The sequence below is a fragment of the Ascaphus truei genome, chromosome 7 (genome assembly GCF_040206685.1).
Source record: "Ascaphus truei isolate aAscTru1 chromosome 7, aAscTru1.hap1, whole genome shotgun sequence".
Taxonomy (NCBI): domain Eukaryota; kingdom Metazoa; phylum Chordata; class Amphibia; order Anura; family Ascaphidae; genus Ascaphus; species Ascaphus truei.
This window is the reverse complement of record NC_134489.1, coordinates 69,936,374-69,946,373: the sequence shown is the minus strand read 5'-3', so window position 1 is coordinate 69,946,373 and position 10,000 is coordinate 69,936,374. Positions and strand designations below refer to the sequence as shown.

The following is a 10,000-nucleotide window of genomic DNA, read 5'->3' as shown; positions in this document are numbered from 1 at the left end:
TGTGTCTGGGAGAGAGATAGTGTGTGTCTGGGAGAGAGAGAGTGTGTGTCTGGGAGAGAGAGTGTGTGTCTGGGAGAGAGAGAGTGTGTCTGGGAGAGAGAGAGTGTGTCTGGGAGAGAGAGTGTGTGTGTCTGGGAGAGAGAGAGTGTGTGTCTGGGAGAGAGAGAGTGTGTGTCTGGGAGAGAGAGAGTGTGTGTCTGGGAGAGAGAGTGTGTGTGTCTGGGAGAGAGAGAGTGTGTGTCTGGGAGAGAGAGAGTGTGTCTGGGAGAGAGAGAGTGTGTCTGGGAGAGAGAGAGAGAGTGTCTGGGAGAGAGAGAGAGAGAGTGTGTCTGGGAGAGAGAGAGAGAGTGTGTCTGGGAGAGAGAGAGAGAGTGTGTCTGGGAGAGAGAGAGTGTGTGTCTGGGAGAGAGAGAGAGTGTGTCTGGGAGAGAGTGTGTGTCTGGGAGAGAGTCAGAGAGAGGGAGAGAGAGTCAGAGATGCCAAGTGTCAGAAAAAAAACAATAATTTTATCGTTCTTTTTTTTATACTGTACTTTTCGAAATAAACCTAAGTTTCTATGAAAATTGAAGTTTTTGTTTTTTTTGCGGCCCACATAAACTTAAACCTTGTTTATTTGGCCCGTGTTAGCCTTTGAGTTTGACATGCTAGCTATAAATACTTTTCAAACAAATGGCAGAGCAAAGCTAACAATTTACCTGAGGCATCAGGGCTTGGTAAATAATAATATCACTAAAAGACATTAGATACGTAGTGTTAAAAGCCTCCAAAACAAAATTCATACCAACTCCAAAGATAGTAACAGATGAAATAAGAGGTAAATAATTTAAACAACAAACAAACAATCAAAAAATATATATATTTTCACGAAAACCGAGTGCATTCTCATTCATTGAGAATGAGGGTTCAAATCATGTTGTATTGTATTGTATTGTATGTCTTTATTTATATAGCGCCAGAAGTGTACTCAGCGCTTCACAAAGAATACAGTACAGGGAATTATAATAATACAATAAGTGCAGCAAAATCAGACAATAGGATAGGAAATCCCTGCCCCGAAGAGCTTACAATCTAAGAGGTTTGATGGGGAACTTACAGAGACAGCAGGTGATTCTGTATGTTCTGAATTCCTCTCAAGCTTTATATATATTCCATATTTTTGTATATTATCCTTTAATTCTTACATTGGAAACCGTCACATCACTTTAGTGAGACCATAGTAGTAAACATGTTTTTCCACTTGTACACATTTTGCCTGCTAATCAATATTTTGATGGAAAACATATGTTGTACTGTTTGCGGAAATCTGTTTTGTCTAGGAAAGGTATTTGAAATTGGCAAGCCATTATTATTAAATATCTTGATTTCTTTTATCTTTCAGATTTCCAATTGAAGCACTTAATCACAGATGAGTTGTGTAGTAGACAAGCAAAAACATTTTTTCATTTATCTGAGCATAACCACATAAATAGGTAAAATAAATAACAGAATAGACAAGTTTCCACCCAATTGTATATGAGTTGCAGAAAATGAAGGACATCGCAGAAAATAGTATGCATCATTACTCATAATTGAAAGTTACTGAATAAATCACAATACATTATGTGGCAAGGATAAAAAGACTTTGATGTGTGAGTGTGTGTGTGTGTGTGTGTGTGTGTGTATATATGTATATATGTATGTATGTATCTATAAATAAATTCAAACAACTATTTTCACACAACTATATACAGGTAAACCCCGTTATAACGCGGTCCTTGGGGTCCACAACCCCAAGACTGCGTTACAACCGGGGTTGCGTTAAAATTTCACAGCGAGCCTACTCATTACAGATTTAAATCTCCTCAATTTTGCCGCCTTACCAGTGCTCTCCTCTTCCTGCTGTCCACGTGCTCATATCTCTCTGCTCTGCTCATCTCTCTGCTCTCTTGCCGTCGTGTGCCATTGTTTTTTTCAAACATTCAATTCAATGCTTTATTGACTACCAGACACAGACACAGACACAAATAAACATTAATACATTTTGTACAAAACACATGCAGGGATTGAACTCGGGACCTTCTGATACCAATGCCTTGCCTCTTACCTCTACACCATAGGCTTGGTGTGACAAGACATAACCTATAAATATATTTATCCTCTACAACACAAGGTACATGTCAATGTTAAATCTTAAGTCTAATTCTAACTGTCTATGACATCACACAGCTCCTGTGGTCTAGTGGTAGAACTCTTACCAACATATGAAAGGGTCCTGGGTTCAATTCCTGTATGAAATGGTATAATTAACTTTTTTAATAAATTATTATTTTAATTATATTGTATAATTTATAAATATATAATTCTTTATTATTCTTTATTAAGTAATAATTATTCATTAATCAATAATGATGTATTAATAATAATTCATTATTAATCATTCTTTATGATTAATTATGTATTATTAATAAGTATGATTATTAATTATTAACAGTTAATTAACTAATTAATAATTAATTAATAATTATGTATTAAGTATTATTAATAATTAATTATTTATTAATAATTATTAATTAATAATACTATTATTATTAATTATATTATGATTAATAAGTATGATTATTAATTATCATTAGCAATTAATAATTTTTACTAATTAATAAGTATTACCTAATAATTATTAATACCCAATTAGTAATAATAATTATTAATACTTAATTATTAATAAAACTTATTAATACTTAATAATTATTAATAATTAGTAAGTATTAATAATTGTTGTTAATAATTAAGTATTAATAATTATTATTACTAATTGGGTGTTAATAATTATTAAGTAATTATTAATACTTAATTATTAATAACAATGATTAATACTTACTAATTATTAATAATTATTAAGTATTAATTGTTTTATTAATAAGTAAGTATTAATAATAATTATTATTAAGTATTTAGTAATAATTATTAATTAGTTAATTAACTGTTAATAATAATTAATAATCATACTTATTAATAATACATAATTAATCATAAAGAATGATTAATAATGAATTATTATTAATATATCATTATTGATTAATGAATAATTATTACTTAATAAAGAATAATAACATTAAGAGGCAAGGCATTGGTATCAGAAGGTCCCGAGTTCAATCCCTGCATGTGTTTTGTACAAAATGTATTACTGTTTATTTGTGTCTGTCTGGTAGTCAATAAAGCATTGAATTGAATGTTTGAAAAAAAAAAAAACACCCGATGGCACGCGACGGGCAGAGAGAGAGAGATGAGCACGTGGACAGCAGGAAGAGGCGAGAGATGAGCACGTGGACAGGACAGCTGGAAGAGGAGAGCGTAAGGCGGCAAAATGGAGGATTTGAGATGCAGGTAAGCTGGCAAAATGAGGCTTTCAATTCGGGAGCCATGCTCAGACCGCGTTATAACCGATTCGCGTTATAATGGGTCGCGCTATAATGGGGTTTACCTGTATATATATATGTATATAATAAATATATATATATATATATATATATATATATATATATTGTGACAAACGCCCCTCTTTTGTAGCGCTGCCGTCTGTCTGGGTTCTTCCCGACACAGTCTTCTAGGGTTATTTATACAAAAAAACAGGATCATGCAAAGTATTCTGCTGATTAACTCAGGCTTCTGCCTGCTTTATTTTCATCCAAGTAAGGTACTGCAGCTTTAACAAGTGTAGATTAGAGGTACTCAGATACTTTCATTCAGCAGTTCACTCATTTCAGTGTTACAGTATTTCCCACACTGTTATTTTTAAGAAATAAAACCAAAATCATATAAACAAAATCCTATCCCTTTCAGGGATCTAACTACACATCAGAATCAGTCTCTCTAACAGCTGCTGGCCAACTAACCTGGTTCCCCAGCTTAAAACAATGCTCTCTTATTTAGGGTCACTAGATACAGCACAGTCTTTTAGCAACAGCAATAAACATTTGTTTTGTCTTATCTGTTCGTGGTGGGAACTCGGTCCCAAGTGTCCAGGCAAATCCTCTGGTACTGTGATACTTGGAGGGGCCGTCCACCCCGAACTGGGCTAATGAGAGAGAGTGAAATGCAAAACCTCTCTGCTCTAAATACCTGTGCATGTGATTAGAAGAGCAGGTGAGGGAGAACTAGAGCCATTGTAATCTGTGGTCTGGATTTTCCATCCAGCTGCCTGAGTTAATGGGAAGCTGTGGAACGGATCATTTTTAACTATTCCTGCACTTTCTGACCTAAAATGGGGCAGAAAGCTGCCTAACATCTTTGGACTATGTCACAATATATATATATATATATATTAGAGAAAAAGAGAAAAGAAGCGCCCGATCCTTGTGTAAAATCAGATGAACAAAGTTTTAATATCTCATGGACAAGACAAATGCACACTTACAATTTGTCTGATAAAATAAAGCATGTTATGGGACCTGCCCATGCACCAACTGAGGACTCCTCGGTCTCTTCTTTGTGTGTGAGTGTCAGTATTGGCTCCAAAAAGGATGTTGCTGTCAGCTGCTGTCTCCAGGGGAGTAATCCTTGGTGTTTGTGATCATTTTTAACTATTCCTGCACTTTCTGACCTAAAATGGGGCAGAAAGCTGCCTAACATCTTTGGACTATGTCACATATCCCCCTCCCCAGCTCACACCTACTGGGATGAGCGGCCATGGACCTCACTGGGGTGAGCGTCCTACCTGAAATACTTAAGCTAACTCCTCAGTACAATATTAAGTATTCACATGACACGAATATGAACTTTTTCCACGGCAATTATGGACAATAGGTTTTGTCATAAGAGACTATACTTGGCAAACATATTTTGTTGCTCTCTATTAGGGAACTATTTTGAAAAATAAGTGTCTAGCACACATTCTTACAACCCAGGATATGCTAAATATATTCACAAAACCAGACAATTTCTATTACCTCCCTGGGTTTTTCTACTCTAGAATATGAACCTCATTATATATTTACCAACCGAAAAGGGCATCTTTTTCCCTATATTGTAAGCTACCACTATTTTTTTTCCCTTATACTACAGCCTTGTAATCTTAAGGGCCATCAACCCTGTATATTAATTTGTAGTTTAGCTACATTTTCAACACAGAGAACCAATATAACATTGCAATATTTCAAAATGCTTATTCTAGAGGCCTAATATAGCATAACTACACTAGCTTATTTGCAAAGTTAAGTGACATAGTCCACTCATATAACATAAAAATCGGTCATTCCCAAACATTTTTTCCTTTTTTTTTTGGACTTCCAGTCCATTACATTTTCTGACTTCATTTCAACACCCGCAGCAACCTGCAAATGACTGGACTGTTTCTTTAGCTTCTGACGGAACTCTGGGGCCGGATAGTCTTTGTCTTTATATTGTGGCCCAGAGTGGCGAGATCCGGAAAAATTCAAGGCCAGCGTTGACCTTCGTCGCTTTTGCTTTGCAACCTTTGAACCTTTATGGTACTTCTTACTGCCATGTATTTTCTCACGACCATCACTCTCAGAGATTTGGGATTTTCCCTTTGGGGCAATTATATGGTACTTAGAAGATGAAGCACTGATTACCTGGAGCACCTTCACCTTGATGGGGCTCTCACTAACTCCGGCTGTACCCTGTGGCATTTTACCTTTGCAGCTGGCAGGCATGTAGTCTTGGACCCCTCTTTCCTGAGGCCTACATTTATTCAGGCGGAAGTACCGCTGGATAACCAGTGACGCATTTCTCAGGGTTTGATAGCGAATCCTGTTCTGTGTCATCCTAGTCAGAGACTGGATTTTTATAGTTGCTCCTTTCATAATGAGGAACCTGTTTCGTACCATGCGGGCACGGTAAAATGATTGAAGAACACAGGCTGCTTTATTCCGGCGATTGAACTGACGAATTTTCATCCCTCTGTAGGCAGCCTGTAGGATGATAGTTGCGGTGCGTTTACGCCGATAATTTTCTCTTTCCCTTCTTCCTTGGATAAGAGCTTTGCAGTACTTCTGAATTATTCTAATGCTCTTCTCCTTTTTCAAAACGTTAAGTTCCTCCACGAGAGAATTCTGTTTTGTGCATACATGTCGCAATTCTGTTCTCAGAGAGTCCATTTCTTCCTGGTGCTGGCTCTGAGTGTGCATCAATGCATTCTGTAGTGCTTCCTGCACTTCTAATTTTTCCTGAGTCAACTGTTTCTTTACTTTTTCTGCTTGGTCAAATCTGAATTTTCCAATTTCAGACTCTCATTTTCTTGCTTTACAGTCTCTAACTCACTTAGGGCAATCTCATGGGTTTGCTTCAACATTCCCAGCTCTGTGTTCAGACCGTGGTCCTCCACGCGTGAGTTTTGCACCTCTGTGCTGAGCGCATGAACCTCTTATAGAGCCTTCCCGTATTTCTGTTTTAGGATAGCAATCAATTTGTCAGACTTAATCTGTTTTTCATCCATGCTGGCAATTACGGTGTTGGCCTTTTCCAGACTAGTCGTCACCTCTTCCAGCTCACTCCGTAAGAGAGACTCTGTTTTCTTCAAAGCCTCGTACTCTTGTAAAGCTGGGAGTATACACCTCTGTAACTCGGCGTTCGCTTCTTGCACCTTCTTCCAACATTCTCGCTCCTTCACCAAATCCTGCCACAGGACTTCATAATCATGGCGGGCAGCTTGGAGTGCAGAAACCAAAGCCTCTTTATCCTGGTTCAAGGATTCAGCTTCCCTTTGCTCCTCCTTTTCCTTTGCCACTGTTCCCGTGACAATTCTGCCGGTCACTCCAGTCTGCAGCACATCTCGGCGCCTTTCTGACGCATGTCCTGACAGCGCAGGTTCAAGTGGCTCGGTCACTTCCCCTGTGACTTGAGGAACAGTTTTCTTTTTCTTCTTCTTTCTTTTTGCTTTATTAGCTCCAGAGATATCAGTGGTACTGGGCACACACTCACTGGTAGCTTCCACATCTTGCTTGCACTCAAAGGGCGTTGCTTGCTTTTGCAGCTATTTGTCTTTGAAAATTTTGGGACACACATCTTCCATGTGACCTACTTCACGACAGGCCCAGCATACTAAATTCATCTGTGGGTACGGTTCTCCTCCCGGGGCCACATACGAGTCGTCATCATCATCGTATGGTCTGAAGGGACACTGTTTTTCAAGATTACGTGCATTGCAAAACAAACATTTCACGTCGGCCATTTTAGAAACCCAGCAGGGACAATTTGCTAGCTGCAATTTCACTCACTTCAGCAACTTACATACAGCACTTGCTAGCTGCAAATTTACTCACTTCAGCAAAAGGCATTAGCTTTACAAACAGCACTTGCTAGATGCAAATTTTTTTTTTTCTTCAGCAAAACATTTTGGTTTTCTGTTTGGGTTCAGGGTGCTATTGCATCCACACCTCGCACATTCTCTGTGTATGCTAGAAGCACAATTGATATACACAGTGGGACAGACTTCACTCATAGCATCTGTACTTTAGTTCAGCTGGGCGGCCATTTTAAACCCCCGCATTTATTTGCAAACCCACAGACTTTTAGTGTCGACCCGCATTCTCCACCATATGTGACAAACGCCCCTCTTTTGTAGTGCTGACGTCTGTCTGGGTTCTTCCCGACACAGTCTTCTAGGGTTATTTATACAAAAAACCAGGATCATGCAAAGTATTATGCTGCTTAACTCAGGCTTCTGCCTGCTTTATTTTCATCCAAGTAAGGTACTGCAGCTTTAACAAGTGTAGATTAGAGGTACTCAGATACTTTCATTCAGCAGTTCACTCATTTCAGTGTTACAGTATTTCCCACACTGTTATTTTTAAGAAATAAAACCAAAATCATATAAACAAAATCCTATCCCTTTCAGGGATCTAACTACACATCAGAATCAGTCTCTCTAACAGCTGCTGGCCAACTAACCTGGTTCCCCAGCTTAAAACAATGCTCTCTTATTTAGGGTCACTAGATACAGCACAGTCTTTTAGCAACAGCAATAAACATTTGTTTTGTCTTATGTGTTCGTGGTGGGAACTCGGTCCCAAGTGTCCAGGCAAATCCTCTGGTACTGTGATACTTGGAGGGGCCGTCCACCACGAACTGGATTCCGGGGAGCAGCGATACCCCCAGCCTCCAGACTCTAAGGAGAGAGAGTGAAATGCAAAACCTCTCTGCTCTAAATACCTGTGCATGTGATTAAAAGAGCAGGTGAGGGAGAACTAGAGCCATTGTAATCTGTGGTCTGGATTTTCCATCCAGCTGCCTGAGTTAATGGGAAGCTGTGGAACGGATCATTTTTAACTATTCCTGCACTTTCTGACCTAAAATGGGGCAGAAAGCTGCCTAACATCTTTGGACTATGTCACAATATATATATATATATATTAGAGAAAAAGAGAAAAGAAGCGCCCGATCCTTGTGTAAAATCAGATGAACAAAGTTTTAATATCTCATGGACAAGACAAATGCACACTTACAATTTGTCTGATAAAATAAAGCATGTTATGGGACCTGCCCATGCACCAACTGAGGACTCCTCGGTCTCTTCTTTGTGTGTGAGTGTCAGTATTGGCTCCAAAAAGGATGTTGCTGTCAGCTGCTGTCTCCAGGGGAGTAATCCTTGGTGTTTGTGAGCACTCAATCTCCACATGCAGCCGCCATTTAGCCTTTCTTCTCACACTTGAAACCGGACAAAAATCTTCAGGCAAGTCCTTGCCTCCTCACGCTGGTGCTGGGAGCTGCCCTGTCACTGTAGGCTCACTGCCAGATATCCCTACGCGTTTCTTCCGACATCCCCTGATGAAATCCGCAGAGTCGGAAGAAACGCGTAGGGATATCTGGCAGTGGGCCTACAGTGACAGGGCAGCTCCCAGCACCAGCGTGAGGAGGCAAGGACTTGCCTGAAGATTTTTTTCCGGTTTCAAGTGTGAGAAGAAAGGCTAAATGGCGGCTGCATGTGGAGATTGAGTGCTCACAAACACCAAGGATTACTCCCCTGGAGACAGCAGCTGACAGCAACATCCTTTTTGGAGCCAATACTGACACTCACACACAAAGAAGAGACCGAGGAGTCCTCAGTTGGTGCATGGGCAGGTCCCATAACATGCTTTATTTTATCAGACAAATTGTAAGTGTGCATTTGTCTTGTCCATGAGATATTAAAACTTTGTTCATCTGATTTTACACAAAGATCGGGCGCTTCTTTTCTCTTTTTCTCTAATAGGTACTGTGGGAGTTCGGTGAGCCCAAGAAGAAGCAGCCTGGACCTTTTGAAAATCAACTTATCATGGACACATGTGGACTTAAGTATTTTTAATAATCACTGCATTTATGGGTTCATAATCGTGTATTGAATTTTTCATTGCTTATCACAAGAACCCATTTTTTTTAAATTTGCATTTTTTAGTTAAGTCCCAGTGACACTCAGTGTCATTTTTACCCACATTAATTGGCAATATCTTTTTTATTGCTTTTTTTTATTTTTATTTTTATATGTTATGCACACTTCTTTTTTGCTTTTGTGTTTTTATCTAATAGTCACTTTTAGTTTTTCCTGCCAGAATACATTTAGTTATTTTCACACCACTGTTTATTGGGCATATTTGCCTGGTGCAAATTCTTGCCACATCTATCAGGGCTGCAGCAATTTAGGTGTAGTGTGTGAAGGGCGCTGTCTATATTTTCTGTCACTTTAATATATATATATATATATATATATATATATATATATATATATACAGTGCTTGACAAATCACCCAAAAATCTACTCGCCGAACCAAAAAATCTACTCGCCACCTAGTCCCGCCCCCAACCCCGCCTCTAGTCGCGCCCCCAGCCACGCATTTTAAAAAAAGCCATAAATTAAATAAATTGAATTAATTCCTAGTAAGAACATTCGTTTTTGATATTAGTTTATTTATTGTATTACATTATACTACAATTAGTCCTTGTTGTGTGTGTGTGTGTATAAATGTCAAATCTAGAAAAAAAAAGCCAGATGTGGATGACTAGTTTCCTGCACCCCTTAACTAGTGTC

At 38.6% G+C, this 10,000-nt stretch overlaps 1 protein-coding gene across 5 annotated transcripts in view; it reads left to right on the top strand.

Moving 5' to 3' along the window:
• OSBPL6 (oxysterol binding protein like 6) overlaps positions 1–10,000 on the top strand; it is a 176,137-nt gene that overhangs the window by 28,157 nt on the left and 137,980 nt on the right. The window lies entirely within an intron of this gene.